Source organism: Hypomesus nipponensis, chromosome 19 (genome assembly GCF_054491055.1).
Source record: "Hypomesus nipponensis isolate SF chromosome 19, ASM5449105v1, whole genome shotgun sequence".
Classification (NCBI taxonomy): Eukaryota; Metazoa; Chordata; class Actinopteri; order Osmeriformes; family Osmeridae; genus Hypomesus; species Hypomesus nipponensis.
The window spans coordinates 19,820,001-19,842,500 of record NC_140379.1 but is presented as its reverse complement, the minus strand read 5'-3'; the positions used below and the strand labels follow the sequence as shown (position 1 = coordinate 19,842,500).

General features: G+C 46.8%; 56 non-coding genes and 20 pseudogenes across 56 annotated transcripts; all 76 read left to right on the top strand.

Annotated features, from left to right (window-relative positions):
- Positions 1-92: 92 nt before the first annotated feature.
- On the top strand, positions 93-211 carry LOC146248089 (5S ribosomal RNA). Its single transcript, XR_014734009.1, has one exon. It is a non-coding gene; the product is annotated as a 5S ribosomal RNA (ribosomal RNA).
- A 172-nt stretch (positions 212-383) lies between these two features.
- On the top strand, positions 384-502 carry LOC146248088 (5S ribosomal RNA). The gene has a single exon (XR_014734410.1). It is a non-coding gene; the product is annotated as a 5S ribosomal RNA (ribosomal RNA).
- A 174-nt stretch (positions 503-676) lies between these two features.
- Positions 677-795, top strand: LOC146248087 (5S ribosomal RNA; annotated as a pseudogene).
- Positions 796-971: 176 nt separating this feature from the next.
- On the top strand, positions 972-1,090 carry LOC146248086 (5S ribosomal RNA). Its single transcript, XR_014734409.1, has one exon. It is a non-coding gene; the product is annotated as a 5S ribosomal RNA (ribosomal RNA).
- A 180-nt stretch (positions 1,091-1,270) lies between these two features.
- Positions 1,271-1,389, top strand: LOC146248085 (5S ribosomal RNA). Its single transcript, XR_014733355.1, has one exon. It is a non-coding gene; the product is annotated as a 5S ribosomal RNA (ribosomal RNA).
- A 178-nt stretch (positions 1,390-1,567) lies between these two features.
- On the top strand, positions 1,568-1,686 carry LOC146248084 (5S ribosomal RNA). Its single transcript, XR_014733020.1, has one exon. It is a non-coding gene; the product is annotated as a 5S ribosomal RNA (ribosomal RNA).
- Positions 1,687-1,864: 178 nt separating this feature from the next.
- On the top strand, positions 1,865-1,983 carry LOC146248083 (5S ribosomal RNA; annotated as a pseudogene).
- A 186-nt stretch (positions 1,984-2,169) lies between these two features.
- Positions 2,170-2,288, top strand: LOC146248082 (5S ribosomal RNA). Its single transcript, XR_014733305.1, has one exon. It is a non-coding gene; the product is annotated as a 5S ribosomal RNA (ribosomal RNA).
- A 174-nt stretch (positions 2,289-2,462) lies between these two features.
- LOC146248081 (5S ribosomal RNA) lies at positions 2,463-2,581 on the top strand. Its single transcript, XR_014734067.1, has one exon. It is a non-coding gene; the product is annotated as a 5S ribosomal RNA (ribosomal RNA).
- A 176-nt stretch (positions 2,582-2,757) lies between these two features.
- On the top strand, positions 2,758-2,876 carry LOC146248080 (5S ribosomal RNA). Its single transcript, XR_014734407.1, has one exon. It is a non-coding gene; the product is annotated as a 5S ribosomal RNA (ribosomal RNA).
- A 180-nt stretch (positions 2,877-3,056) lies between these two features.
- LOC146248079 (5S ribosomal RNA) lies at positions 3,057-3,175 on the top strand. The gene has a single exon (XR_014733354.1). It is a non-coding gene; the product is annotated as a 5S ribosomal RNA (ribosomal RNA).
- A 178-nt stretch (positions 3,176-3,353) lies between these two features.
- On the top strand, positions 3,354-3,472 carry LOC146248078 (5S ribosomal RNA). The gene has a single exon (XR_014733019.1). It is a non-coding gene; the product is annotated as a 5S ribosomal RNA (ribosomal RNA).
- A 178-nt stretch (positions 3,473-3,650) lies between these two features.
- Positions 3,651-3,769, top strand: LOC146248077 (5S ribosomal RNA; annotated as a pseudogene).
- A 182-nt stretch (positions 3,770-3,951) lies between these two features.
- On the top strand, positions 3,952-4,070 carry LOC146248076 (5S ribosomal RNA). The gene has a single exon (XR_014733294.1). It is a non-coding gene; the product is annotated as a 5S ribosomal RNA (ribosomal RNA).
- Positions 4,071-4,246: 176 nt separating this feature from the next.
- LOC146248075 (5S ribosomal RNA) lies at positions 4,247-4,365 on the top strand. The gene has a single exon (XR_014733353.1). It is a non-coding gene; the product is annotated as a 5S ribosomal RNA (ribosomal RNA).
- Positions 4,366-4,539: 174 nt separating this feature from the next.
- LOC146248074 (5S ribosomal RNA) lies at positions 4,540-4,658 on the top strand (annotated as a pseudogene).
- Positions 4,659-4,826: 168 nt separating this feature from the next.
- Positions 4,827-4,945, top strand: LOC146248073 (5S ribosomal RNA; annotated as a pseudogene).
- Positions 4,946-5,133: 188 nt separating this feature from the next.
- Positions 5,134-5,252, top strand: LOC146248072 (5S ribosomal RNA). The gene has a single exon (XR_014733283.1). It is a non-coding gene; the product is annotated as a 5S ribosomal RNA (ribosomal RNA).
- A 176-nt stretch (positions 5,253-5,428) lies between these two features.
- Positions 5,429-5,547, top strand: LOC146248071 (5S ribosomal RNA). The gene has a single exon (XR_014733352.1). It is a non-coding gene; the product is annotated as a 5S ribosomal RNA (ribosomal RNA).
- A 174-nt stretch (positions 5,548-5,721) lies between these two features.
- LOC146248070 (5S ribosomal RNA) lies at positions 5,722-5,840 on the top strand (annotated as a pseudogene).
- A 168-nt stretch (positions 5,841-6,008) lies between these two features.
- Positions 6,009-6,127, top strand: LOC146248069 (5S ribosomal RNA). The gene has a single exon (XR_014734406.1). It is a non-coding gene; the product is annotated as a 5S ribosomal RNA (ribosomal RNA).
- Positions 6,128-6,305: 178 nt separating this feature from the next.
- Positions 6,306-6,424, top strand: LOC146248068 (5S ribosomal RNA). The gene has a single exon (XR_014734404.1). It is a non-coding gene; the product is annotated as a 5S ribosomal RNA (ribosomal RNA).
- A 178-nt stretch (positions 6,425-6,602) lies between these two features.
- LOC146248067 (5S ribosomal RNA) lies at positions 6,603-6,721 on the top strand. The gene has a single exon (XR_014733583.1). It is a non-coding gene; the product is annotated as a 5S ribosomal RNA (ribosomal RNA).
- Positions 6,722-6,899: 178 nt separating this feature from the next.
- Positions 6,900-7,018, top strand: LOC146248066 (5S ribosomal RNA). The gene has a single exon (XR_014734403.1). It is a non-coding gene; the product is annotated as a 5S ribosomal RNA (ribosomal RNA).
- Positions 7,019-7,192: 174 nt separating this feature from the next.
- Positions 7,193-7,311, top strand: LOC146248065 (5S ribosomal RNA). The gene has a single exon (XR_014733582.1). It is a non-coding gene; the product is annotated as a 5S ribosomal RNA (ribosomal RNA).
- Positions 7,312-7,491: 180 nt separating this feature from the next.
- On the top strand, positions 7,492-7,610 carry LOC146248064 (5S ribosomal RNA; annotated as a pseudogene).
- A 174-nt stretch (positions 7,611-7,784) lies between these two features.
- LOC146248063 (5S ribosomal RNA) lies at positions 7,785-7,903 on the top strand. Its single transcript, XR_014733271.1, has one exon. It is a non-coding gene; the product is annotated as a 5S ribosomal RNA (ribosomal RNA).
- Positions 7,904-8,075: 172 nt separating this feature from the next.
- Positions 8,076-8,194, top strand: LOC146248062 (5S ribosomal RNA). Its single transcript, XR_014734402.1, has one exon. It is a non-coding gene; the product is annotated as a 5S ribosomal RNA (ribosomal RNA).
- Positions 8,195-8,372: 178 nt separating this feature from the next.
- On the top strand, positions 8,373-8,491 carry LOC146248061 (5S ribosomal RNA). Its single transcript, XR_014734401.1, has one exon. It is a non-coding gene; the product is annotated as a 5S ribosomal RNA (ribosomal RNA).
- A 178-nt stretch (positions 8,492-8,669) lies between these two features.
- On the top strand, positions 8,670-8,788 carry LOC146248060 (5S ribosomal RNA). The gene has a single exon (XR_014733581.1). It is a non-coding gene; the product is annotated as a 5S ribosomal RNA (ribosomal RNA).
- Positions 8,789-8,966: 178 nt separating this feature from the next.
- On the top strand, positions 8,967-9,085 carry LOC146248059 (5S ribosomal RNA). The gene has a single exon (XR_014734400.1). It is a non-coding gene; the product is annotated as a 5S ribosomal RNA (ribosomal RNA).
- Positions 9,086-9,259: 174 nt separating this feature from the next.
- On the top strand, positions 9,260-9,378 carry LOC146248058 (5S ribosomal RNA). The gene has a single exon (XR_014733580.1). It is a non-coding gene; the product is annotated as a 5S ribosomal RNA (ribosomal RNA).
- A 180-nt stretch (positions 9,379-9,558) lies between these two features.
- Positions 9,559-9,677, top strand: LOC146248057 (5S ribosomal RNA; annotated as a pseudogene).
- Positions 9,678-9,851: 174 nt separating this feature from the next.
- Positions 9,852-9,970, top strand: LOC146248056 (5S ribosomal RNA). The gene has a single exon (XR_014733260.1). It is a non-coding gene; the product is annotated as a 5S ribosomal RNA (ribosomal RNA).
- Positions 9,971-10,142: 172 nt separating this feature from the next.
- On the top strand, positions 10,143-10,261 carry LOC146248055 (5S ribosomal RNA). The gene has a single exon (XR_014734399.1). It is a non-coding gene; the product is annotated as a 5S ribosomal RNA (ribosomal RNA).
- Positions 10,262-10,439: 178 nt separating this feature from the next.
- On the top strand, positions 10,440-10,558 carry LOC146248054 (5S ribosomal RNA; annotated as a pseudogene).
- Positions 10,559-10,732: 174 nt separating this feature from the next.
- Positions 10,733-10,851, top strand: LOC146248053 (5S ribosomal RNA). The gene has a single exon (XR_014733351.1). It is a non-coding gene; the product is annotated as a 5S ribosomal RNA (ribosomal RNA).
- Positions 10,852-11,025: 174 nt separating this feature from the next.
- On the top strand, positions 11,026-11,144 carry LOC146248052 (5S ribosomal RNA). Its single transcript, XR_014734398.1, has one exon. It is a non-coding gene; the product is annotated as a 5S ribosomal RNA (ribosomal RNA).
- Positions 11,145-11,316: 172 nt separating this feature from the next.
- On the top strand, positions 11,317-11,435 carry LOC146248051 (5S ribosomal RNA). The gene has a single exon (XR_014734397.1). It is a non-coding gene; the product is annotated as a 5S ribosomal RNA (ribosomal RNA).
- Positions 11,436-11,607: 172 nt separating this feature from the next.
- On the top strand, positions 11,608-11,726 carry LOC146248050 (5S ribosomal RNA). The gene has a single exon (XR_014734395.1). It is a non-coding gene; the product is annotated as a 5S ribosomal RNA (ribosomal RNA).
- Positions 11,727-11,904: 178 nt separating this feature from the next.
- Positions 11,905-12,023, top strand: LOC146248049 (5S ribosomal RNA; annotated as a pseudogene).
- A 174-nt stretch (positions 12,024-12,197) lies between these two features.
- On the top strand, positions 12,198-12,316 carry LOC146248048 (5S ribosomal RNA). Its single transcript, XR_014733018.1, has one exon. It is a non-coding gene; the product is annotated as a 5S ribosomal RNA (ribosomal RNA).
- Positions 12,317-12,494: 178 nt separating this feature from the next.
- LOC146248047 (5S ribosomal RNA) lies at positions 12,495-12,613 on the top strand. The gene has a single exon (XR_014733349.1). It is a non-coding gene; the product is annotated as a 5S ribosomal RNA (ribosomal RNA).
- Positions 12,614-12,789: 176 nt separating this feature from the next.
- Positions 12,790-12,908, top strand: LOC146248046 (5S ribosomal RNA). Its single transcript, XR_014733137.1, has one exon. It is a non-coding gene; the product is annotated as a 5S ribosomal RNA (ribosomal RNA).
- Positions 12,909-13,084: 176 nt separating this feature from the next.
- Positions 13,085-13,203, top strand: LOC146248045 (5S ribosomal RNA). The gene has a single exon (XR_014734393.1). It is a non-coding gene; the product is annotated as a 5S ribosomal RNA (ribosomal RNA).
- A 178-nt stretch (positions 13,204-13,381) lies between these two features.
- On the top strand, positions 13,382-13,500 carry LOC146248044 (5S ribosomal RNA). The gene has a single exon (XR_014734392.1). It is a non-coding gene; the product is annotated as a 5S ribosomal RNA (ribosomal RNA).
- Positions 13,501-13,676: 176 nt separating this feature from the next.
- LOC146248043 (5S ribosomal RNA) lies at positions 13,677-13,795 on the top strand. Its single transcript, XR_014733017.1, has one exon. It is a non-coding gene; the product is annotated as a 5S ribosomal RNA (ribosomal RNA).
- Positions 13,796-13,971: 176 nt separating this feature from the next.
- LOC146248042 (5S ribosomal RNA) lies at positions 13,972-14,090 on the top strand. The gene has a single exon (XR_014734391.1). It is a non-coding gene; the product is annotated as a 5S ribosomal RNA (ribosomal RNA).
- Positions 14,091-14,264: 174 nt separating this feature from the next.
- On the top strand, positions 14,265-14,383 carry LOC146248041 (5S ribosomal RNA). Its single transcript, XR_014733348.1, has one exon. It is a non-coding gene; the product is annotated as a 5S ribosomal RNA (ribosomal RNA).
- Positions 14,384-14,559: 176 nt separating this feature from the next.
- LOC146248040 (5S ribosomal RNA) lies at positions 14,560-14,678 on the top strand. The gene has a single exon (XR_014734390.1). It is a non-coding gene; the product is annotated as a 5S ribosomal RNA (ribosomal RNA).
- A 178-nt stretch (positions 14,679-14,856) lies between these two features.
- LOC146248039 (5S ribosomal RNA) lies at positions 14,857-14,975 on the top strand. The gene has a single exon (XR_014734389.1). It is a non-coding gene; the product is annotated as a 5S ribosomal RNA (ribosomal RNA).
- Positions 14,976-15,153: 178 nt separating this feature from the next.
- Positions 15,154-15,272, top strand: LOC146248038 (5S ribosomal RNA). Its single transcript, XR_014733016.1, has one exon. It is a non-coding gene; the product is annotated as a 5S ribosomal RNA (ribosomal RNA).
- A 172-nt stretch (positions 15,273-15,444) lies between these two features.
- Positions 15,445-15,563, top strand: LOC146248037 (5S ribosomal RNA). The gene has a single exon (XR_014734388.1). It is a non-coding gene; the product is annotated as a 5S ribosomal RNA (ribosomal RNA).
- A 178-nt stretch (positions 15,564-15,741) lies between these two features.
- Positions 15,742-15,860, top strand: LOC146248036 (5S ribosomal RNA). The gene has a single exon (XR_014733015.1). It is a non-coding gene; the product is annotated as a 5S ribosomal RNA (ribosomal RNA).
- Positions 15,861-16,032: 172 nt separating this feature from the next.
- LOC146248035 (5S ribosomal RNA) lies at positions 16,033-16,151 on the top strand. Its single transcript, XR_014734387.1, has one exon. It is a non-coding gene; the product is annotated as a 5S ribosomal RNA (ribosomal RNA).
- A 180-nt stretch (positions 16,152-16,331) lies between these two features.
- Positions 16,332-16,450, top strand: LOC146248034 (5S ribosomal RNA). The gene has a single exon (XR_014734386.1). It is a non-coding gene; the product is annotated as a 5S ribosomal RNA (ribosomal RNA).
- Positions 16,451-16,632: 182 nt separating this feature from the next.
- LOC146248033 (5S ribosomal RNA) lies at positions 16,633-16,751 on the top strand. Its single transcript, XR_014733347.1, has one exon. It is a non-coding gene; the product is annotated as a 5S ribosomal RNA (ribosomal RNA).
- A 178-nt stretch (positions 16,752-16,929) lies between these two features.
- On the top strand, positions 16,930-17,048 carry LOC146248032 (5S ribosomal RNA). Its single transcript, XR_014733013.1, has one exon. It is a non-coding gene; the product is annotated as a 5S ribosomal RNA (ribosomal RNA).
- A 172-nt stretch (positions 17,049-17,220) lies between these two features.
- Positions 17,221-17,339, top strand: LOC146248031 (5S ribosomal RNA). The gene has a single exon (XR_014733012.1). It is a non-coding gene; the product is annotated as a 5S ribosomal RNA (ribosomal RNA).
- Positions 17,340-17,511: 172 nt separating this feature from the next.
- LOC146248030 (5S ribosomal RNA) lies at positions 17,512-17,630 on the top strand. The gene has a single exon (XR_014734385.1). It is a non-coding gene; the product is annotated as a 5S ribosomal RNA (ribosomal RNA).
- Positions 17,631-17,802: 172 nt separating this feature from the next.
- LOC146248029 (5S ribosomal RNA) lies at positions 17,803-17,921 on the top strand. The gene has a single exon (XR_014734383.1). It is a non-coding gene; the product is annotated as a 5S ribosomal RNA (ribosomal RNA).
- A 186-nt stretch (positions 17,922-18,107) lies between these two features.
- On the top strand, positions 18,108-18,226 carry LOC146248028 (5S ribosomal RNA; annotated as a pseudogene).
- A 178-nt stretch (positions 18,227-18,404) lies between these two features.
- On the top strand, positions 18,405-18,523 carry LOC146248027 (5S ribosomal RNA). The gene has a single exon (XR_014733011.1). It is a non-coding gene; the product is annotated as a 5S ribosomal RNA (ribosomal RNA).
- Positions 18,524-18,693: 170 nt separating this feature from the next.
- On the top strand, positions 18,694-18,812 carry LOC146248026 (5S ribosomal RNA). The gene has a single exon (XR_014732337.1). It is a non-coding gene; the product is annotated as a 5S ribosomal RNA (ribosomal RNA).
- Positions 18,813-18,990: 178 nt separating this feature from the next.
- Positions 18,991-19,109, top strand: LOC146248025 (5S ribosomal RNA). The gene has a single exon (XR_014733010.1). It is a non-coding gene; the product is annotated as a 5S ribosomal RNA (ribosomal RNA).
- A 170-nt stretch (positions 19,110-19,279) lies between these two features.
- LOC146248024 (5S ribosomal RNA) lies at positions 19,280-19,398 on the top strand. The gene has a single exon (XR_014734519.1). It is a non-coding gene; the product is annotated as a 5S ribosomal RNA (ribosomal RNA).
- A 180-nt stretch (positions 19,399-19,578) lies between these two features.
- On the top strand, positions 19,579-19,697 carry LOC146248023 (5S ribosomal RNA; annotated as a pseudogene).
- A 170-nt stretch (positions 19,698-19,867) lies between these two features.
- On the top strand, positions 19,868-19,986 carry LOC146248022 (5S ribosomal RNA). Its single transcript, XR_014734508.1, has one exon. It is a non-coding gene; the product is annotated as a 5S ribosomal RNA (ribosomal RNA).
- Positions 19,987-20,168: 182 nt separating this feature from the next.
- Positions 20,169-20,287, top strand: LOC146248021 (5S ribosomal RNA; annotated as a pseudogene).
- A 178-nt stretch (positions 20,288-20,465) lies between these two features.
- Positions 20,466-20,584, top strand: LOC146248020 (5S ribosomal RNA; annotated as a pseudogene).
- A 172-nt stretch (positions 20,585-20,756) lies between these two features.
- On the top strand, positions 20,757-20,875 carry LOC146248019 (5S ribosomal RNA; annotated as a pseudogene).
- Positions 20,876-21,059: 184 nt separating this feature from the next.
- On the top strand, positions 21,060-21,178 carry LOC146248018 (5S ribosomal RNA; annotated as a pseudogene).
- A 180-nt stretch (positions 21,179-21,358) lies between these two features.
- LOC146248017 (5S ribosomal RNA) lies at positions 21,359-21,477 on the top strand (annotated as a pseudogene).
- Positions 21,478-21,649: 172 nt separating this feature from the next.
- Positions 21,650-21,768, top strand: LOC146248016 (5S ribosomal RNA; annotated as a pseudogene).
- A 182-nt stretch (positions 21,769-21,950) lies between these two features.
- Positions 21,951-22,069, top strand: LOC146248015 (5S ribosomal RNA; annotated as a pseudogene).
- A 184-nt stretch (positions 22,070-22,253) lies between these two features.
- Positions 22,254-22,372, top strand: LOC146248014 (5S ribosomal RNA; annotated as a pseudogene).
- Positions 22,373-22,500: the final 128 nt, after the last annotated feature.

The window sequence follows — 22,500 nt, the reverse complement described above, 5'->3', positions numbered from 1 at the left end:
ACACGAGAGAGAGAGAGAGAGAGAGAGACCACCTTGCATTGTCAATTGCTAAATCTGTATATGGATAAGTAGCCTATGGTTGTCAACTTATTTCGTACGGCCATACCAGCCTGGCAACGCCCGATCTCGTCTGATCTCGAAAGCTAAGCAGGGTCGGGCCTGGTTAGTACTTGGATGGGAGACCGCTTGGGAATACCAGGTGCTGTATGCTCTTTTGCTCATTCACTTAGAAACTGAAATCTTGCAATATGCACAAGTAGTCCTTCATGAAAGGGGCTGGAAGCTGTTTTCATTTTGACACGAGAGAGAGAGAGAGAGACCACCTTGCATTGTCAATTGCTAAATCTGTATATGGATAAGTAGCCTATGGTTGTCAACTTATTTCGTACGGCCATACCAGCCTGGCAACGCCCGATCTCGTCTGATCTCGGAAGCTAAGCAGGGTCGGGCCTGGTTAGTACTTGGATGGGAGACCGCCTGGGAATACCAGGTGCTGTATGCTCTTTTGCTCATTCACTTAGAAACTGAAATCTTGCAATATGCACAAGTAGTCCTTCATGAAAGGGGCTGGAAGCTGTTTTCATTTTGACACGAGAGAGAGAGAGAGAGAGACCACCTTGCATTGTCAATTGCTAAATCTGTATATGGATAAGTAGCCTATGGTTGTCAACTTATTTCGTACGGCCATACCAGCCTGGCAACGCCTGATCTCGTCTGATCTCGGAAGCTAAGCAGGGTCGGGGTTGCTTAGTACTTGTATGGGAGACCGCTTGGGAATACCAGGTGCTGTATGCTCTTTTGCTCATTCACTTAGAAACTGAAATCTTGCAATATGCACAAGTAGTCCTTCATGAAAGGGGCTGGAAGCTGTTTTCATTTTGACACGAGAGAGAGAGAGAGAGAGAGACCACCTTGCATTGTCAATTGCTAAATCTGTATATGGATAAGTAGCCTATGGTTGTCAACTTATTTCGTACGGCCATACCAGCCTGGCAACGCCCGATCTCGTCTGATCTCGGAAGCTAAGCAGGGTCGGGCCTGGTTAGTACTTGGATGGGAGACCGCCTGGGAATACCAGGTGCTGTATGCTCTTTTGCTCATTCACTTAGAAACTGAAATCTTGCAATATGCACAAGTAGTCCTTCATGAAAGGGGCTGGAAGCTGTTTTCATTTTGACACGAGAGAGAGAGAGAGAGAGAGAGAGACCACCTTGCATTGTCAATTGCTAAATCTGTATATGGATAAGTAGCCTATGGTTGTCAACTTATTTTGTACGGCCATACCAGCCTGGCAACGCCCGATCTCGTCTGATCTCGGAAGCTAAGCAGGGTCGGGCCTGGTTAGTACTTGGATGGGAGACCGCCTGGGAATACCAGGTGCTGTATGCTCTTTTGCTCATTCACTTAGAAACTGAAATCTTGCAATATGCACAAGTAGTCCTTCATGAAAGGGGCTGGAAGCTGTTTTCATTTTGACACGAGAGAGAGAGAGAGAGAGAGAGACCACCTTGCATTGTCAATTGCTAAATCTGTATATGGATAAGTAGCCTATGGTTGTCAACTTATTTCGTACGGCCATACCAGCCTGGCAACGCCCGATCTCGTCTGATCTCGGAAGCTAAGCAGGGTCGGGCCTGGTTAGTACTTGGATGGGAGACCGCTTGGGAATACCAGGTGCTGTATGCTCTTTTGCTCATTCACTTAGAAACTGAAATCTTGCAATATGCACAAGTAGTCCTTCATGAAAGGGGCTGGAAGCTGTTTTCATTTTGACACGAGAGAGAGAGAGAGAGAGAGAGACCACCTTGCATTGTCAATTGCTAAATCTGTATATGGATAAGTAGCCTATGGTTGTCAACTTATTTCGTACGGCCATACCAGCCTGGCAACGCCTGATCTCGTCTGATCTCGGAAGCTAAGCAGGGTCGGGGCTGCTTAGTACTTGGATGGGAGACCGCCTGGGAATACCAGGTGCTGTATGCTCTTTTGCTCATTCACTTAGAAACTGAAATCTTGCAATATGCACAAGTAGTCCTTCATGAAAAGGGCTGGAAGCTGTTTTCATTTTGACACGAGAGAGAGAGAGAGAGAGAGAGAGAGAGAGACCACCTTGCATTGTCAATTGCTAAATCTGTATATGGATAAGTAGCCTATGGTTGTCAACTTATTTCGTACGGCCATACCAGCCTGGCAACGCCCGATCTCGTCTGATCTCGGAAGCTAAGCAGGATCGGGCCTGGTTAGTACTTGGATGGGAGACCGCCTGGGAATACCAGGTGCTGTATGCTCTTTTGCTCATTCACTTAGAAACTGAAATCTTGCAATATGCACAAGTAGTCCTTCATGAAAGGGGCTGGAAGCTGTTTTCATTTTGACACGAGAGAGAGAGAGAGAGAGACCACCTTGCATTGTCAATTGCTAAATCTGTATATGGATAAGTAGCCTATGGTTGTCAACTTATTTTGTACGGCCATACCAGCCTGGCAACGCCTGATCTCGTCTGATCTCGGAAGCTAAGCAGGGTCGGGCCTGGTTAGTACTTGGATGGGAGACCGCTTGGGAATACCAGGTGCTGTATGCTCTTTTGCTCATTCACTTAGAAACTGAAATCTTGCAATATGCACAAGTAGTCCTTCATGAAAGGGGCTGGAAGCTGTTTTCATTTTGACACGAGAGAGAGAGAGAGAGAGAGACCACCTTGCATTGTCAATTGCTAAATCTGTATATGGATAAGTAGCCTATGGTTGTCAACTTATTTCGTACGGCCATACCAGCCTGGCAACGCCCGATCTCGTCTGATCTCGGAAGCTAAGCAGGGTCGGGCCTGGTTAGTACTTGGATGGGAGACCGCCTGGGAATACCAGGTGCTGTATGCTCTTTTGCTCATTCACTTAGAAACTGAAATCTTGCAATATGCACAAGTAGTCCTTCATGAAAGGGGCTGGAAGCTGTTTTCATTTTGACACGAGAGAGAGAGAGAGAGAGAGAGAGACCACCTTGCATTGTCAATTGCTAAATCTGTATATGGATAAGTAGCCTATGGTTGTCAACTTATTTTGTACGGCCATACCAGCCTGGCAACGCCCGATCTCGTCTGATCTCGGAAGCTAAGCAGGGTCGGGCCTGGTTAGTACTTGGATGGGAGACCGCCTGGGAATACCAGGTGCTGTATGCTCTTTTGCTCATTCACTTAGAAACTGAAATCTTGCAATATGCACAAGTAGTCCTTCATGAAAGGGGCTGGAAGCTGTTTTCATTTTGACACGAGAGAGAGAGAGAGAGAGAGAGACCACCTTGCATTGTCAATTGCTAAATCTGTATATGGATAAGTAGCCTATGGTTGTCAACTTATTTCGTACGGCCATACCAGCCTGGCAACGCCCGATCTCGTCTGATCTCGGAAGCTAAGCAGGGTCGGGCCTGGTTAGTACTTGGATGGGAGACCGCTTGGGAATACCAGGTGCTGTATGCTCTTTTGCTCATTCACTTAGAAACTGAAATCTTGCAATATGCACAAGTAGTCCTTCATGAAAGGGGCTGGAAGCTGTTTTCATTTTGACACGAGAGAGAGAGAGAGAGAGAGAGACCACCTTGCATTGTCAATTGCTAAATCTGTATATGGATAAGTAGCCTATGGTTGTCAACTTATTTCGTACGGCCATACCAGCCTGGCAACGCCTGATCTCGTCTGATCTCGGAAGCTAAGCAGGGTCGGGGCTGCTTAGTACTTGGATGGGAGACCGCCTGGGAATACCAGGTGCTGTATGCTCTTTTGCTCATTCACTTAGAAACTGAAATCTTGCAATATGCACAAGTAGTCCTTCATGAAAAGGGCTGGAAGCTGTTTTCATTTTGACACGAGAGAGAGAGAGAGAGAGAGAGAGAGACCACCTTGCATTGTCAATTGCTAAATCTGTATATGGATAAGTAGCCTATGGTTGTCAACTTATTTCGTACGGCCATACCAGCCTGGCAACGCCCGATCTCGTCTGATCTCGGAAGCTAAGCAGGATCGGGCCTGGTTAGTACTTGGATGGGAGACCGCCTGGGAATACCAGGTGCTGTATGCTCTTTTGCTCATTCACTTAGAAACTGAAATCTTGCAATATGCACAAGTAGTCCTTCATGAAAGGGGCTGGAAGCTGTTTTCATTTTGACACGAGAGAGAGAGAGAGAGAGAGACCACCTTGCATTGTCAATTGCTAAATCTGTATATGGATAAGTAGCCTATGGTTGTCAACTTATTTTGTACGGCCATACCAGCCTGGCAACGCCCGATCTCGTCTGATCTCGGAAGCTAAGCAGGGTCGGGCCTGGTTAGTACTTGGATGGGAGACCGCCTGGGAATACCAGGTGCTGTATGCTCTTTTGCTCATTCACTTAGAAACTGAAATCTTGCAATATGCACAAGTAGTCCTTCATGAAAGGGGCTGGAAGCTGTTTTCATTTTGACACGAGAGAGAGAGAGAGAGAGACCACCTTGCATTGTCAATTGCTAAATCTGTATATGGATAAGTAGCCTATGGTTGTCAACTTATTTCGTACGGCCATACCAGCCTGGCAACGCCTGATCTCGTCTGATCTCGGAAGCTAAGCAGGGTCGGGGCTGCTTAGTACTTGGATGGGAGACCGCTTGGGAATACCAGGTGCTGTATGATCTTTTGCTCATTCACTTAGAAACTGAAATCTTGCAATATGCACAAGTAGTCCTTCATGAAAGGGGCTGGAAGCTGTTTTCATTTTGACACGAGAGAGAGAGAGACCACCTTGCATTGTCAATTGCTAAATCTGTATATGGATAAGTAGCCTATGGTTGTCAACTTATTTCGTACGGCCATACCAGCCTGGCAACGCCTGATCTCGTCTGATCTCGGAAGCTAAGCAGGGTCGGGGCTGCTTAGTACTTGGATGGGAGACCGCCTGGGAATACCAGGTGCTGTATGCTCTTTTGCTCATTCACTTAGAAACTGAAATCTTGCAATATGCACAAGTAGTCCTTCATGAAAAGGGCTGGAAGCTGTTTTCATTTTGACACGAGAGAGAGAGAGAGAGAGAGAGAGAGAGAGAGACCACCTTGCATTGTCAATTGCTAAATCTGTATATGGATAAGTAGCCTATGGTTGTCAACTTATTTCGTACGGCCATACCAGCCTGGCAACGCCCGATCTCGTCTGATCTCGGAAGCTAAGCAGGATCGGGCCTGGTTAGTACTTGGATGGGAGACCGCCTGGGAATACCAGGTGCTGTATGCTCTTTTGCTCATTCACTTAGAAACTGAAATCTTGCAATATGCACAAGTAGTCCTTCATGAAAGGGGCTGGAAGCTGTTTTCATTTTGACACGAGAGAGAGAGAGAGAGAGAGACCACCTTGCATTGTCAATTGCTAAATCTGTATATGGATAAGTAGCCTATGGTTGTCAACTTATTTTGTACGGCCATACCAGCCTGGCAACGCCCGATCTCGTCTGATCTCGGAAGCTAAGCAGGGTCGGGCCTGGTTAGTACTTGGATGGGAGACCGCCTGGGAATACCAGGTGCTGTATGCTCTTTTGCTCATTCACTTAGAAACTGAAATCTTGCAATATGCACAAGTAGTCCTTCATGAAAGGGGCTGGAAGCTGTTTTCATTTTGACACGAGAGAGAGAGAGAGAGAGACCACCTTGCATTGTCAATTGCTAAATCTGTATATGGATAAGTAGCCTATGGTTGTCAACTTATTTCGTACGGCCATACCAGCCTGGCAACGCCTGATCTCGTCTGATCTCGGAAGCTAAGCAGGGTCGGGGCTGCTTAGTACTTGGATGGGAGACCGCTTGGGAATACCAGGTGCTGTATGATCTTTTGCTCATTCACTTAGAAACTGAAATCTTGCAATATGCACAAGTAGTCCTTCATGAAAGGGGCTGGAAGCTGTTTTCATTTTGACACGAGAGAGAGAGAGACCACCTTGCATTGTCAATTGCTAAATCTGTATATGGATAAGTAGCCTATGGTTGTCAACTTATTTCGTACGGCCATACCAGCCTGGCAACGCCCGATCTCGTCTGATCTCGGAAGCTAAGCAGGGTCGGGCCTGGTTAGTACTTGGATGGGAGACCGCCTGGGAATACCAGGTGCTGTATGCTCTTTTGCTCATTCACTTAGAAACTGACATCTTGCAATATGCACAAGTAGTCCTTCATGAAAGGGGCTGGAAGCTGTTTTCATTTTGACACGAGAGAGAGAGAGAGAGAGAGAGACTACCTTGCATTGTCAATTGCTAAATCTGTATATGGATAAGTAGCCTATGGTTGTCAACTTATTTCGTACGGCCATACCAGCCTGGCAACGCCCGATCTCGTCTGATCTCGGAAGCTAAGCAGGGTCGGGCCTGGTTAGTACTTGGATGGGAGACCGCCTGGGAATACCAGGTGCTGTATGCTCTTTTGCTCATTCACTTAGAAACTGAAATCTTGCAATATGCACAAGTAGTCCTTCATGAAAGGGGCTGGAAGCTGTTTTCATTTTGACACGAGAGAGAGAGAGAGAGAGAGAGACCACCTTGCATTGTCAATTGCTAAATCTGTATATGGATAAGTAGCCTATGGTTGTCAACTTATTTCGTACGGCCATACCAGCCTGGCAACGCCTGATCTCGTCTGATCTCGGAAGCTAAGCAGGGTCGGGCCTGGTTAGTACTTGGATGGGAGACCGCCTGGGAATACCAGGTGCTGTATGCTCTTTTGCTCATTCACTTAGAAACTGACATCTTGCAATATGCACAAGTAGTCCTTCATGAAAGGGGCTGGAAGCTGTTTTCATTTTGACACGAGAGAGAGAGAGAGAGAGAGACACTACCTTGCATTGTCAATTGCTAAATCTGTATATGGATAAGTAGCCTATGGTTGTCAACTTATTTCGTACGGCCATACCAGCCTGGCAACGCCCGATCTCGTCTGATCTCGGAAGCTAAGCAGGGTCGGGCCTGGTTAGTACTTGGATGGGAGACCGCCTGGGAATACCAGGTGCTGTATGCTCTTTTGCTCATTCACTTAGAAACTGAAATCTTGCAATATGCACAAGTAGTCCTTCATGAAAGGGGCTGGAAGCTGTTTTCATTTTGACACGAGAGAGAGAGAGAGAGAGACCACCTTGCATTGTCAATTGCTAAATCTGTATATGGATAAGTAGCCTATGGTTGTCAACTTATTTCGTACGGCCATACCAGCCTGGCAACGCCTGATCTCGTCTGATCTCGGAAGCTAAGCAGGGTCGGGCCTGGTTAGTACTTGGATGGGAGACCGCCTGGGAATACCAGGTGCTGTATGCTCTTTTGCTCATTCACTTAGAAACTGAAATCTTGCAATATGCACAAGTAGTCCTTCATGAAAGGGGCTGGAAGCTGTTTTCATTTTGACACGAGAGAGAGAGAGAGAAAGAGAGAGACCACCTTGCATTGTCAATTGCTAAATCTGTATATGGATAAGTAGCCTATGGTTGTCAACTTATTTTGTACGGCCATACCAGCCTGGCAACGCCCGATCTCGTCTGATCTCGGAAGCTAAGCAGGGTCGGGGCTGCTTAGTACTTGGATGGGAGACCGCCTGGGAATACCATGTGCTGTATGCTCTTTTGCTCATTCACTTAGAAACTGAAATCTTGCAATATGCACAAGTAGTCCTTCATGAAAGGGGCTGGAAGCTGTTTTCATTTTGACACGAGAGAGAGAGAGAGAGAGACCACCTTGCATTGTCAATTGCTAAATCTGTATATGAATAAGTAGCCTATGGTTGTCAACTTATTTCGTACGGCCATACCAGCCTGGCAACGCCCGATCTCGTCTGATCTCGGAAGCTAAGCAGGATCGGGCCTGGTTAGTACTTGGATGGGAGACCGCCTGGGAATACCAGGTGCTGTATGCTCTTTTGCTCATTCACTTAGAAACTGAAATCTTGCAATATGCACAAGTAGTCCTTCATGAAAGGGGCTGGAAGCTGTTTTCATTTTGACACGAGAGAGAGAGAGAGAGACCACCTTGCATTGTCAATTGCTAAATCTGTATATGGATAAGTAGCCTATGGTTGTCAACTTATTTCGTACGGCCATACCAGCCTGGCAACGCCCGATCTCGTCTGATCTCGGAAGCTAAGCAGGGTCGGGCCTGGTTAGTACTTGGATGGGAGACCGCCTGGGAATACCAGGTGCTGTATGCTCTTTTGCTCATTCACTTAGAAACTGACATCTTGCAATATGCACAAGTAGTCCTTCATGAAAGGGGCTGGAAGCTGTTTTCATTTTGACACGAGAGAGAGAGAGAGAGAGAGAGACTACCTTGCATTGTCAATTGCTAAATCTGTATATGGATAAGTAGCCTATGGTTGTCAACTTATTTCGTACGGCCATACCAGCCTGGCAACGCCCGATCTCGTCTGATCTCGGAAGCTAAGCAGGGTCGGGCCTGGTTAGTACTTGGATGGGAGACCGCCTGGGAATACCAGGTGCTGTATGCTCTTTTGCTCATTCACTTAGAAACTGAAATCTTGCAATATGCACAAGTAGTCCTTCATGAAAGGGGCTGGAAGCTGTTTTCATTTTGACACGAGAGAGAGAGAGAGAGAGAGAGACCACCTTGCATTGTCAATTGCTAAATCTGTATATGGATAAGTAGCCTATGGTTGTCAACTTATTTCGTACGGCCATACCAGCCTGGCAACGCCTGATCTCGTCTGATCTCGGAAGCTAAGCAGGGTCGGGCCTGGTTAGTACTTGGATGGGAGACCGCCTGGGAATACCAGGTGCTGTATGCTCTTTTGCTCATTCACTTAGAAACTGACATCTTGCAATATGCACAAGTAGTCCTTCATGAAAGGGGCTGGAAGCTGTTTTCATTTTGACACGAGAGAGAGAGAGAGAGAGAGACACTACCTTGCATTGTCAATTGCTAAATCTGTATATGGATAAGTAGCCTATGGTTGTCAACTTATTTCGTACGGCCATACCAGCCTGGCAACGCCCGATCTCGTCTGATCTCGGAAGCTAAGCAGGGTCGGGCCTGGTTAGTACTTGGATGGGAGACCGCCTGGGAATACCAGGTGCTGTATGCTCTTTTGCTCATTCACTTAGAAACTGAAATCTTGCAATATGCACAAGTAGTCCTTCATGAAAGGGGCTGGAAGCTGTTTTCATTTTGACACGAGAGAGAGAGAGAGAGAGACCACCTTGCATTGTCAATTGCTAAATCTGTATATGGATAAGTAGCCTATGGTTGTCAACTTATTTCGTACGGCCATACCAGCCTGGCAACGCCTGATCTCGTCTGATCTCGGAAGCTAAGCAGGGTCGGGCCTGGTTAGTACTTGGATGGGAGACCGCCTGGGAATACCAGGTGCTGTATGCTCTTTTGCTCATTCACTTAGAAACTGAAATCTTGCAATATGCACAAGTAGTCCTTCATGAAAGGGGCTGGAAGCTGTTTTCATTTTGACACGAGAGAGAGAGAGAGAAAGAGAGAGACCACCTTGCATTGTCAATTGCTAAATCTGTATATGGATAAGTAGCCTATGGTTGTCAACTTATTTTGTACGGCCATACCAGCCTGGCAACGCCCGATCTCGTCTGATCTCGGAAGCTAAGCAGGGTCGGGGCTGCTTAGTACTTGGATGGGAGACCGCCTGGGAATACCAGGTGCTGTATGCTCTTTTGCTCATTCACTTAGAAACTGAAATCTTGCAATATGCACAAGTAGTCCTTCATGAAAGGGGCTGGAAGCTGTTTTCATTTTGACACGAGAGAGAGAGAGAGAGAGACCACCTTGCATTGTCAATTGCTAAATCTGTATATGAATAAGTAGCCTATGGTTGTCAACTTATTTCGTACGGCCATACCAGCCTGGCAACGCCCGATCTCGTCTGATCTCGGAAGCTAAGCAGGATCGGGCCTGGTTAGTACTTGGATGGGAGACCGCCTGGGAATACCAGGTGCTGTATGCTCTTTTGCTCATTCACTTAGAAACTGAAATCTTGCAATATGCACAAGTAGTCCTTCATGAAAGGGGCTGGAAGCTGTTTTCATTTTGACACGAGAGAGAGAGAGAGAGACCACCTTGCATTGTCAATTGCTAAATCTGTATATGGATAAGTAGCCTATGGTTGTCAACTTATTTCGTACGGCCATACCAGCCTGGCAACGCCCGATCTCGTCTGATCTCGGAAGCTAAGCAGGGTCGGGCCTGGTTAGTACTTGGATGGGAGACCGCCTGGGAATACCAGGTGCTGTATGCTCTTTTGCTCATTCACTTAGAAACTGACATCTTGCAATATGCACAAGTAGTCCTTCATGAAAGGGGCTGGAAGCTGTTTTCATTTTGACACGAGAGAGAGAGAGAGAGAGAGAGACCACCTTGCATTGTCAATTGCTAAATCTGTATATGGATAAGTAGCCTATGGTTGTCAACTTATTTCGTACGGCCATACCAGCCTGGCAACGCCTGATCTCGTCTGATCTCGGAAGCTAAGCAGGGTCGGGGCTGCTTAGTACTTGGATGGGAGACCGCCTGGGAATACCAGGTGCTGTATGCTCTTTTGCTCATTCACTTAGAAACTGACATCTTGCAATATGCACAAGTAGTCCTTCATGAAAGGGGCTGGAAGCTGTTTTCATTTTGACACGAGAGAGAGAGAGAGAGACACCACCTTGCATTGTCAATTGCTAAATCTGTATATGGATAAGTAGCCTATGGTTGTCAACTTATTTTGTACGGCCATACCAGCCTGGCAACGCCCGATCTCGTCTGATCTCGGAAGCTAAGCAGGGTCGGGCCTGGTTAGTACTTGGATGGGAGACCGCCTGGGAATACCAGGTGCTGTATGCTCTTTTGCTCATTCACTTAGAAACTGAAATCTTGCAATATGCACAAGTAGTCCTTCATGAAAGGGGCTGGAAGCTGTTTTCATTTTGACACGAGAGAGAGAGAGAGAGAGACCACCTTGCATTGTCAATTGCTAAATCTGTATATTGATAAGTAGCCTATGGTTGTCAACTTATTTCGTACGGCCATACCAGCCTGGCAACGCCCGATCTCGTCTGATCTCGGAAGCTAAGCAGGGTCGGGCCTGGTTAGTACTTGGATGGGAGACCGCCTGGGAATACCAGGTGCTGTATGCTCTTTTGCTCATTCACTTAGAAACTGAAATCTTGCAATATGCACAAGTAGTCCTTCATGAAAGGGGCTGGAAGCTGTTTTCATTTTGACACGAGAGAGAGAGAGAGAGACCACCTTGCATTGTCAATTGCTAAATCTGTATATGGATAAGTAGCCTATGGTTGTCAACTTATTTCGTACGGCCATACCAGCCTGGCAACGCCCGATCTCGTCTGATCTCGGAAGCTAAGCAGGGTCGGGCCTGGTTAGTACTTGGATGGGAGACCGCCTGGGAATACCAGGTGCTGTATGCTCTTTTGCTCATTCACTTAGAAACTGAAATCTTGCAATATGCACAAGTAGTCCTCCATGAAAGGGGCTGGAAGCTGTTTTCATTTTGACACGAGAGAGAGAGAGAGAGACCACCTTGCATTGTCAATTGCTAAATCTGTATATGGATAAGTAGCCTATGGTTGTCAACTTATTTCGTACGGCCATACCAGCCTGGCAACGCCCGATCTCGTCTGATCTCGGAAGCTAAGCAGGGTCGGGCCTGGTTAGTACTTGGATGGGAGACCGCCTGGGAATACCAGGTGCTGTATGCTCTTTTGCTCATTCACTTAGAAACTGAAATCTTGCAATATGCACAAGTAGTCCTTCATGAAAGGGGCTGGAAGCTGTTTTCATTTTGACACGAGAGAGAGAGAGAGAGAGAGAGACCACCTTGCATTGTCAATTGCTAAATCTGTATATGGATAAGTAGCCTATGGTTGTCAACTTATTTTGTACGGCCATACCAGCCTGGCAACGCCCAATCTCGTCTGATCTCGGAAGCTAAGCAGGGTCGGGCCTGGTTAGTACTTGGATGGGAGACCGCCTGGGAATACCAGGTGCTGTATGCTCTTTTGCTCATTCACTTAGAAACTGAAATCTTGCAATATGCACAAGTAGTCCTTCATGAAAGGGGCTGGAAGCTGTTTTCATTTTGACACGAGAGAGAGAGAGAGAGAGACCACCTTGCATTGTCAATTGCTAAATCTGTATATGGATAAGTAGCCTATGGTTGTCAACTTATTTCGTACGGCCATACCAGCCTGGCAACGCCCGATCTCGTCTGATCTCGGAAGCTAAGCAGGGTCGGGCCTGGTTAGTACTTGGATGGGAGACCGCTTGGGAATACCAGGTGCTGTATGCTCTTTTGCTCATTCACTTAGAAACTGAAATCTTGCAATATGCACAAGTAGTCCTTCATGAAAGGGGCTGGAAGCTGTTTTCATTTTGACACGAGAGAGAGAGAGAGAGAGAGAGACCACCTTGCATTGTCAATTGCTAAATCTGTATATGGATAAGTAGCCTATGGTTGTCAACTTATTTTGTACGGCCATACCAGCCTGGCAACGCCCGATCTCGTCTGATCTCGGAAGCTAAGCAGGGTCGGGCCTGGTTAGTACTTGGATGGGAGACCGCCTGGGAATACCAGGTGCTGTATGCTCTTTTGCTCATTCACTTAGAAACTGAAATCTTGCAATATGCACAAGTAGTCCTTCATGAAAGGGGCTGGAAGCTGTTTTCATTTTGACACGAGAGAGAGAGAGAGAGAGAGACCACCTTGCATTGTCAATTGCTAAATCTGTATATGGATAAGTAGCCTATGGTTGTCAACTTATTTCGTATGGCCATACCAGCCTGGCAACGCCCGATCTCGTCTGATCTCGGAAGCTAAGCAGGGTCGGGCCTGGTTAGTACTTGGATGGGAGACCGCCTGGGAATACCAGGTGCTGTATGCTCTTTTGCTCATTCACTTAGAAACTGAAATCTTGCAATATGCACAAGTAGTCCTTCATGAAAGGGGCTGGAAGCTGTTTTCATTTTGACACGAGAGAGAGAGAGAGAGAGAGACCACCTTGCATTGTCAATTGCTAAATCTGTATATGGATAAGTAGCCTATGGTTGTCAACTTATTTCGTACGGCCATACCAGCCTGGCAACGCCCGATCTCGTCTGATCTCGGAAGCTAAGCAGGGTCGGGCCTGGTTAGTACTTGGATGGGAGACCGCCTGGGAATACCAGGTGCTGTATGCTCTTTTGCTCATTCACTTAGAAACTGAAATCTTGCAATATGCACAAGTAGTCCTTCATGAAAGGGGCTGGAAGCTGTTTTCATTTTGACACGAGAGAGAGAGAGAGAGAGAGAGACCACCTTGCATTGTCAATTGCTAAATCTGTATATGGATAAGTAGCCTATGGTTGTCAACTTATTTCGTACGGCCATACCAGCCTGGCAACGCCCGATCTCGTCTGATCTCGGAAGCTAAGCAGGGTCGGGCCTGGTTAGTACTTGGATGGGAGACCGCCTGGGAATACCAGGTGCTGTATGCTCTTTTGCTCATTCACTTAGAAACCTAAATCTTGCAATATGCACAAGTAGTCCTTCATGAAAGGGGCTGGAAGCTGTTTTCATTTTGACACGAGAGAGAGAGAGAGAGAGAGACCACCTTGCATTGTCAATTGCTAAATCTGTATATGGATAAGTAGCCTATGGTTGTCAACTTATTTCGTACGGCCATACCAGCCTGGCAACGCCCGATCTCGTCTGATCTCGGAAGCTAAGCAGGGTCGGGCCTGGTTAGTACTTGGATGGGAGACCGCTTGGGAATACCAGGTGCTGTATGCTCTTTTGCTCATTCACTTAGAAACTGAAATCTTGCAATATGCACAAGTAGTCCTTCATGAAAGGGGCTGGAAGCTGTTTTCATTTTGACACGAGAGAGAGAGAGAGAGAGAGACCACCTTGCATTGTCAATTGCTAAATCTGTATATGGATAAGTAGCCTATGGTTGTCAACTTATTTCGTACGGCCATACCAGCCTGGCAACGCCCGATCTCGTCTGATCTCGGAAGCTAAGCAGGGTCGGGCCTGGTTAGTACTTGGATGGGAGACCGCCTGGGAATACCAGGTGCTGTATGCTCTTTTGCTCATTCACTTAGAAACTGAAATCTTGCAATATGCACAAGTAGTCCTTCATGAAAGGGGCTGGAAGCTGTTTTCATTTTGACACGAGAGAGAGAGAGAGAGAGACCACCTTGCATTGTCAATTGCTAAATCTGTATATGGATAAGTAGCCTATGGTTGTCAACTTATTTTGTACGGCCATACCAGCCTGGCAACGCCCGATCTCGTCTGATCTCGGAAGCTAAGCAGGGTCGGGCCTGGTTAGTACTTGGATGGGAGACCGCCTGGGAATACCAGGTGCTGTATGCTCTTTTGCTCATTCACTTAGAAACTGAAATCTTGCAATATGCACAAGTAGTCCTTCATGAAAGGGGCTGGAAGCTGTTTTCATTTTGACACGAGAGAGAGAGAGAGAGAGAGACCACCTTGCATTGTCAATTGCTAAATCTGTATATGGATAAGTAGCCTATGGTTGTCAACTTATTTCGTACGGCCATACCAGCCTGGCAACGCCCGATCTCGTCTGATCTCGGAAGCTAAGCAGGGTCGGGCCTGGTTAGTACTTGGATGGGAGACCGCCTGGGAATACCAGGTGCTGTATGCTCTTTTGCTCATTCACTTAGAAACTGAAATCTTGCAATATGCACAAGTAGTCCTTCATGAAAGGGGCTGGAAGCTGTTTTCATTTTGACACGAGAGAGAGAGAGAGAGAGAGAGACCACCTTGCATTGTCAATTGCTAAATCTGTATATGGATAAGTAGCCTATGGTTGTCAACTTATTTCGTACGGCCATACCAGCCTGGCAACGCCCGATCTCGTCTGATCTCGGAAGCTAAGCAGGGTCGGGCCTGGTTAGTACTTGGATGGGAGACCGCCTGGGAATACCAGGTGCTGTATGCTCTTTTGCTCATTCACTTAGAAACTGAAATCTTGCAATATGCACAAGTAGTCCTTCATGAAAGGGGCTGGAAGCTGTTTTCATTTTGACACGAGAGAGAGAGAGAGAGAGAGAGACCACCTTGCATTGTCAATTGCTAAATCTGTATATGGATAAGTAGCCTATGGTTGTCAACTTATTTCGTACGGCCATACCAGCCTGGCAACGCCCGATCTCGTCTGATCTCGGAAGCTAAGCAGGGTCGGGCCTGGTTAGTACTTGGATGGGAGACCGCTTGGGAATACCAGGTGCTGTATGCTCTTTTGCTCATTCACTTAGAAACTGAAATCTTGCAATATGCACAAGTAGTCCTTCATGAAAGGGGCTGGAAGCTGTTTTCATTTTGACACGAGAGAGAGAGAGAGAGACCACCTTGCATTGTCAATTGCTAAATCTGTATATGGATAAGTAGCCTATGGTTGTCAACTTATTTCGTACGGCCATACCAGCCTGGCAACGCCCGATCTCGTCTGATCTCGGAAGCTAAGCAGGGTCGGGCCTGGTTAGTACTTGGATGGGAGACCGCCTGGGAATACCAGGTGCTGTATGCTCTTTTGCTCATTCACTTAGAAACTGAAATCTTGCAATATGCACAAGTAGTCCTTCATGAAAGGGGCTGGAAGCTGTTTTCATTTTGACACGAGAGAGAGAGAGAGAGAGAGAGACCACCTTGCATTGTCAATTGCTAAATCTGTATATGGATAAGTAGCCTATGGTTGTCAACTTATTTCGTACGGCCATACCAGCCTGGCAACGCCCGATCTCGTCTGATCTCGGAAGCTAAGCAGGGTCGGGCCTGGTTAGTACTTGGATGGGAGACCGCTTGGGAATACCAGGTGCTGTATGCTCTTTTGCTCATTCACTTAGAAACTGAAATCTTGCAATATGCACAAGTAGTCCTTCATGAAAGGGGCTGGAAGCTGTTTTCATTTTGACACGAGAGAGAGAGAGAGAGACCACCTTGCATTGTCAATTGCTAAATCTGTATATGGATAAGTAGCCTATGGTTGTCAACTTATTTCGTACGGCCATACCAGCCTGGCAACGCCCGATCTCGTCTGATCTCGGAAGCTAAGCAGGGTCGGGCCTGGTTAGTACTTGGATGGGAGACCGCCTGGGAATACCAGGTGCTGTATGCTCTTTTGCTCATTCACTTAGAAACTGAAATCTTGCAATATGCACAAGTAGTCCTTCATGAAAGGGGCTGGAAGCTGTTTTCATTTTGACACAAGAGAGAGAGAGAGAGAGAGAGAGACCACCTTGCATTGTCAATTGCTAAATCTGTATATGGATAAGTAGCCTATGGTGTTCAACTTATTTCGTACGGCCATACCAGCCTGGCAACGCCCGATCTCGTCTGATCTCGGAAGCTAAGCAGGGTCGGGCCTGGTTAGTACTTGGATGGGAGACCGCCTGGGAATACCAGGTGCTGTATGCTCTTTTGCTCATTCACTTAGAAACTGAAATCTTGCAATATGCACAAGTAGTCCTTCATGAAAGGGGCTGGAAGCTGTTTTCATTTTGACACGAGAGAGAGAGAGAGAGAGAGAGAGAGACCACCTTGCATTGTCAATTGCTAAATCTGTATATGGATAAGTAGCCTATGGTTGTCAACTTATTTTGTACGGCCATACCAGCCTGGCAACGCCCGATCTCGTCTGATCTCGGAAGCTAAGCAGGGTCGGGCCTGGTTAGTACTTGGATGGGAGACCGCCTGGGAATACCAGGTGCTGTATGCTCTTTTGCTCATTCACTTAGAAACTGAAATCTTGCAATATGCACAAGTAGTCCTTCATGAAAGGGGCTGGAAGCTGTTTTCATTTTGACACGAGAGAGAGAGAGAGAGAGAGAGACCACCTTGCATTGTCAATTGCTAAATCTGTATATGGATAAGTAGCCTATGGTTGTCAACTTATTTCGTACGGCCATACCAGCCTGGCAACGCCCGATCTCGTCTGATCTCGGAAGCTAAGCAGGGTCGGGCCTGGTTAGTACTTGGATGGGAGACCGCTTGGGAATACCAGGTGCTGTATGCTCTTTTGCTCATTCACTTAGAAACTGAAATCTTGCAATATGCACAAGTAGTCCTTCATGAAAGGGGCTGGAAGCTGTTTTCATTTTGACACGAGAGAGAGAGAGAGAGACCACCTTGCATTGTCAATTGCTAAATCTGTATATGGATAAGTAGCCTATGGTTGTCAACTTATTTCGTACGGCCATACCAGCCTGGCAACGCCCGATCTCGTCTGATCTCGGAAGCTAAGCAGGGTCGGGCCTGGTTAGTACTTGGATGGGAGACCGCTTGGGAATACCAGGTGCTGTATGCTCTTTTGCTCATTCACTTAGAAACTGAAATCTTGCAATATGCACAAGTAGTCCTTCATGAAAGGGGCTGGAAGCTGTTTTCATTTTGACACGAGAGAGAGAGAGAGAGACCACCTTGCATTGTCAATTGCTAAATCTGTATATGGATAAGTAGCCTATGGTTGTCAACTTATTTCGTACGGCCATACCAGCCTGGCAACGCCCGATCTCGTCTGATCTCGGAAGCTAAGCAGGGTCGGGCCTGGTTAGTACTTGGATGGGAGACCGCCTGGGAATACCAGGTGCTGTATGCTCTTTTGCTCATTCACTTAGAAACTGAAATCTTGCAATATGCACAAGTAGTCCTTCATGAAAGGGGCTGGAAGCTGTTTTCATTTTGACACGAGAGAGAGAGAGAGAGACCACCTTGCATTGTCAATTGCTAAATCTGTATATGGATAAGTAGCCTATGGTTGTCAACTTATTTCGTACGGCCATACCAGCCTGGCAACGCCCGATCTCGTCTGATCTCGGAAGCTAAGCAGGGTCGGGCCTGGTTAGTACTTGGATGGGAGACCGCCTGGGAATACCAGGTGCTGTATGCTCTTTTGCTCATTCACTTAGAAACTGAAATCTTGCAATATGCACAAGTAGTCCTTCATGAAAGGGGCTGGAAGCTGTTTTCATTTTGACACAAGAGAGAGAGAGAGAGAGAGAGAGAGAGAGACTACCTTGCATTGTCAATTGCTAAATCTGTATATGGATAAGTAGCCTATGGTTGTCAACTTATTTCGTACGGCCATACCAGCCTGGCAACGCCCAATCTCGTCTGATCTCGGAAGCTAAGCAGGGTCGGGCCTGGTTAGTACTTGGATGGGAGACCGCCTGGGAATACCAGGTGCTGTATGCTCTTTTGCTCATTCACTTAGAAACTGAAATCTTGCAATATGCACAAGTAGTCCTTCATGAAAGGGGCTGGAAGCTGTTTTCATTTTGACACGAGAGAGAGAGAGAGAGAGAGAGACCACCTTGCATTGTCAATTGCTAAATCTGTATATGGATAAGTAGCCTATGGTTGTCAACTTATTTCGTACGGCCATACCAGCCTGGCAACGCCCGATCTCGTCTGATCTCGGAAGCTAAGCAGGGTCGGGCCTGGTTAGTACTTGGATGGGAGACCGCTTGGGAATACCAGGTGCTGTATGCTCTTTTGCTCATTCACTTAGAAACTGACATCTTGCAATATGCACAAGTAGTCCTTCATGAAAGGGGCTGGAAGCTGTTTTCATTTTGACACGAGAGAGAGAGAGAGACCACCTTGCATTGTCAATTGCTAAATCTGTATATGGATAAGTAGCCTATGGTTGTCAACTTATTTCGTACGGCCATACCAGCCTGGCAACGCCCGATCTCATCTGATCTCGGAAGCTAAGCAGGGTCGGGCCTGGTTAGTACTTGGATGGGAGACCGCCTGGGAATACCAGGTGCTGTATGCTCTTTTGCTCATTCACTTAGAAACTGAAATCTTGCAATATGCACAAGTAGTCCTGCATGAAAGGGGCTGGAAGCTGTTTTCATTTTGACACGAGAGAGAGAGAGAGAGAGAGAGACCACCTTGCATTGTCAATTGCTAAATCTGTATATGGATAAGTAGCCTATGGTTGTCAACTTATTTCGTACGGCCATACCAGCCTGGCAACGCCCGATCTCGTCTGATCTCGGAAGCTAAGCAGGGTCGGGCCTGGTTAGTACTTGGATGGGAGACCGCTTGGGAATACCAGGTGCTGTATGCTCTTTTGCTCATTCACTTAGAAACTGACATCTTGCAATATGCACAAGTAGTCCTTCATGAAAGGGGCTGGAAGCTGTTTTCATTTTGACACGAGAGAGAGAGAGAGACCACCTTGCATTGTCAATTGCTAAATCTGTATATGGATAAGTAGCCTATGGTTGTCAACTTATTTCGTACGGCCATACCAGCCTGGCAACGCCCGATCTCATCTGATCTCGGAAGCTAAGCAGGGTCGGGCCTGGTTAGTACTTGGATGGGAGACCGCCTGGGAATACCAGGTGCTGTATGCTCTTTTGCTCATTCACTTAGAAACTGAAATCTTGCAATATGCACAAGTAGTCCTTCATGAAAGGGGCTGGAAGCTGTTTTCATTTTGACACGAGAGAGAGAGAGAGAGAGAGAGAGACCACCTTGCATTGTCAATTGCTAAATCTGTATATGGATAAGTAGCCTATGGTTGTCAACTTATTTCTTACGGCCATACCAGCCTGGCAACGCCCAATCTCGTCTGATCTCGGAAGCTAAGCAGGGTCGGGCCTGGTTAGTACTTGGATGGGAGACCGCTTGGGAATACCAGGTGCTGTATGCTCTTTTGCTCATTCACTTAGAAACTGACATCTTGCAATATGCACAAGTAGTCCTTCATGAAAGGGGCTGGAAGCTGTTTTCATTTTGACACGAGAGAGAGAGAGAGACCACCTTGCATTGTCAATTGCTAAATCTGTATATGGATAAGTAGCCTATGGTTGTCAACTTATTTCGTACGGCCATACCAGCCTGGCAACGCCCGATCTCATCTGATCTCGGAAGCTAAGCAGGGTCGGGCCTGGTTAGTACTTGGATGGGAGACCGCCTGGGAATACCAGGTGCTGTATGCTCTTTTGCTCATTCACTTAGAAACTGAAATCTTGCAATATGCACAAGTAGTCCTTCATGAAAGGGGCTGGAAGCTGTTTTCATTTTGACACGAGAGAGAGAGAGAGAGAGAGAGAGAGACCACCTTGCATTGTCAATTGCTAAATCTGTATATGGATAAGTAGCCTATGGTTGTCAACTTATTTCGTACGGCCATACCAGCCTGGCAACGCCCAATCTCGTCTGATCTCGGAAGCTAAGCAGGGTCGGGCCTGGTTAGTACTTGGATGGGAGACCGCCTGGGAATACCAGGTGCTGTATGCTCTTTTGCTCATTCACTTAGAAACTGAAATCTTGCAATATGCACAAGTAGTCCTTCATGAAAGGGGCTGGAAGCTGTTTTCATTTTGACACGAAAGAGAGAGAGAGAGAGAGAGACCACCTTGCATTGTCAATTGCCAAATCTGTATATGGATAAGTAGCCTATGGTTGTCAACTTATTTCGTACGGCCATACCAGCCTGACAACGCCCGATCTCGTCTGATCTAGGAAGCTAAGCAGGGTCGGGCCTGGTTAGTACTTGGATGGGAGACCGCCTGGGAATACCAGGTGCTGTATGCTCTTTTGCTCATTCACCTAGAAACTGAAATCTTGCAATATGCACAAGTAGTCCTTCATGAAAGGGGCTGGAAGCTGTTTTCATTTTGACACGAGAGAGAGAGAGAGAGACCACCTTGCATTGTCAATTGCTAAATCTGTATATGGATAAGTAGCCTATGGTTGTCAACTTATTTCGTACGGCCATACCAGCCTGGCAACGCCCAATCTCGTCTGATCTCGGAAGCTAAGCAGGGTCGGGCCTGGTTAGTACTTGGATGGGAGACCGCCTGGGAATACCAGGTGCTGTATGCTCTTTTGCTCATTCACTTAGAAACTGAAATCTTGCAATATGCACAAGTAGTCCTTCATGAAAGGGGCTGGAAGCTGTTTTCATTTTGACACGAGAGAGAGAGAGAGAGAGAGAGAGAGAGACCACCTTGCATTGTCAATTGCTAAATCTGTATATGGATAAGTAGCCTATGGTTGTCAACTTATTTCGTACGGCCATACCAGCCTGGCAACGCCCAATCTCGTCTGATCTCGGAAGCTAAGCAGGGTCGGGCCTGGTTAGTACTTGGATGGGAGACCGCCTGGGAATACCAGGTGCTGTATGCTCTTTTGCTCATTCACTTAGAAACTGAAATCTTGCAATATGCACAAGTAGTCCTTCATGAAAGGGGCTGGAAGCTGTTTTCATTTTGACACGAAAGAGAGAGAGAGAGAGAGAGAGACCACCTTGCATTGTCAATTGCCAAATCTGTATATGGATAAGTAGCCTATGGTTGTCAACTTATTTCGTACGGCCATACCAGCCTGACAACGCCCGATCTCGTCTGATCTAGGAAGCTAAGCAGGGTCGGGCCTGGTTAGTACTTGGATGGGAGACCGCCTGGGAATACCAGGTGCTGTATGCTCTTTTGCTCATTCACTTAGAAACTGAAATCTTGCAATATGCACAAGTAGTCCTTCATGAAAGGGGCTGGAAGCTGTTTTCATTTTGACACGAGAGAGAGAGAGAGAGACCACCTTGCATTGTCAATTGCTAAATCTGTATATGGATAAGTAGCCTATGGTTGTCAACTTATTTCGTACGGCCATACCAGCCTGGCAATGCCCAATCTCGTCTGATCTCGGAAGCTAAGCAGGGTCGGGCCTGGTTAGTACTTGGATGGGAGACCGCCTGGGAATACCAGGTGCTGTATGCTCTTTTGCTCATTCACTTAGAAACTGAAATCTTGCAATATGCACAAGTAGTCCTTCATGAAAGGGGCTGGAAGCTGTTTTCATTTTGACACGAGAGAGAGAGAGAGAGAGAGAGAGAGACCACCTTGCATTGTCAATTGCTAAATCTGTATATGGATAAGTAGCCTATGGTTGTCAACTTATTTCGTACGGCCATACCAGCCTGGCAACGCCCAATCTCGTCTGATCTCGGAAGCTAAGCAGGGTCGGGCCTGGTTAGTACTTGGATGGGAGACCGCCTGGGAATACCAGGTGCTGTATGCTCTTTTGCTCATTCACTTAGAAACTGAAATCTTGCAATATGCACAAGTAGTCCTTCATGAAAGGGGCTGGAAGCTGTTTTCATTTTGACACGAAAGAGAGAGAGAGAGAGAGAGAGAGAGACCACCTTGCATTGTCAATTGCTAAATCTGTATATGGATAAGTAGCCTATGGTTGTCAACTTATTTCGTACGGCCATACCAGCCTGGCAACGCCCAATCTCGTCTGATCTCGGAAGCTAAGCAGGGTCGGGCCTGGTTAGTACTTGGATGGGAGACCGCCTGGGAATACCAGGTGCTGTATGCTCTTTTGCTCATTCACTTAGAAACTGAAATCTTGCAATATGCACAAGTAGTCCTTCATGAAAGGGGCTGGAAGCTGTTTTCATTTTGACACGAGAGAGAGAGAGAGAGAGAGAGAGAGACCACCTTGCA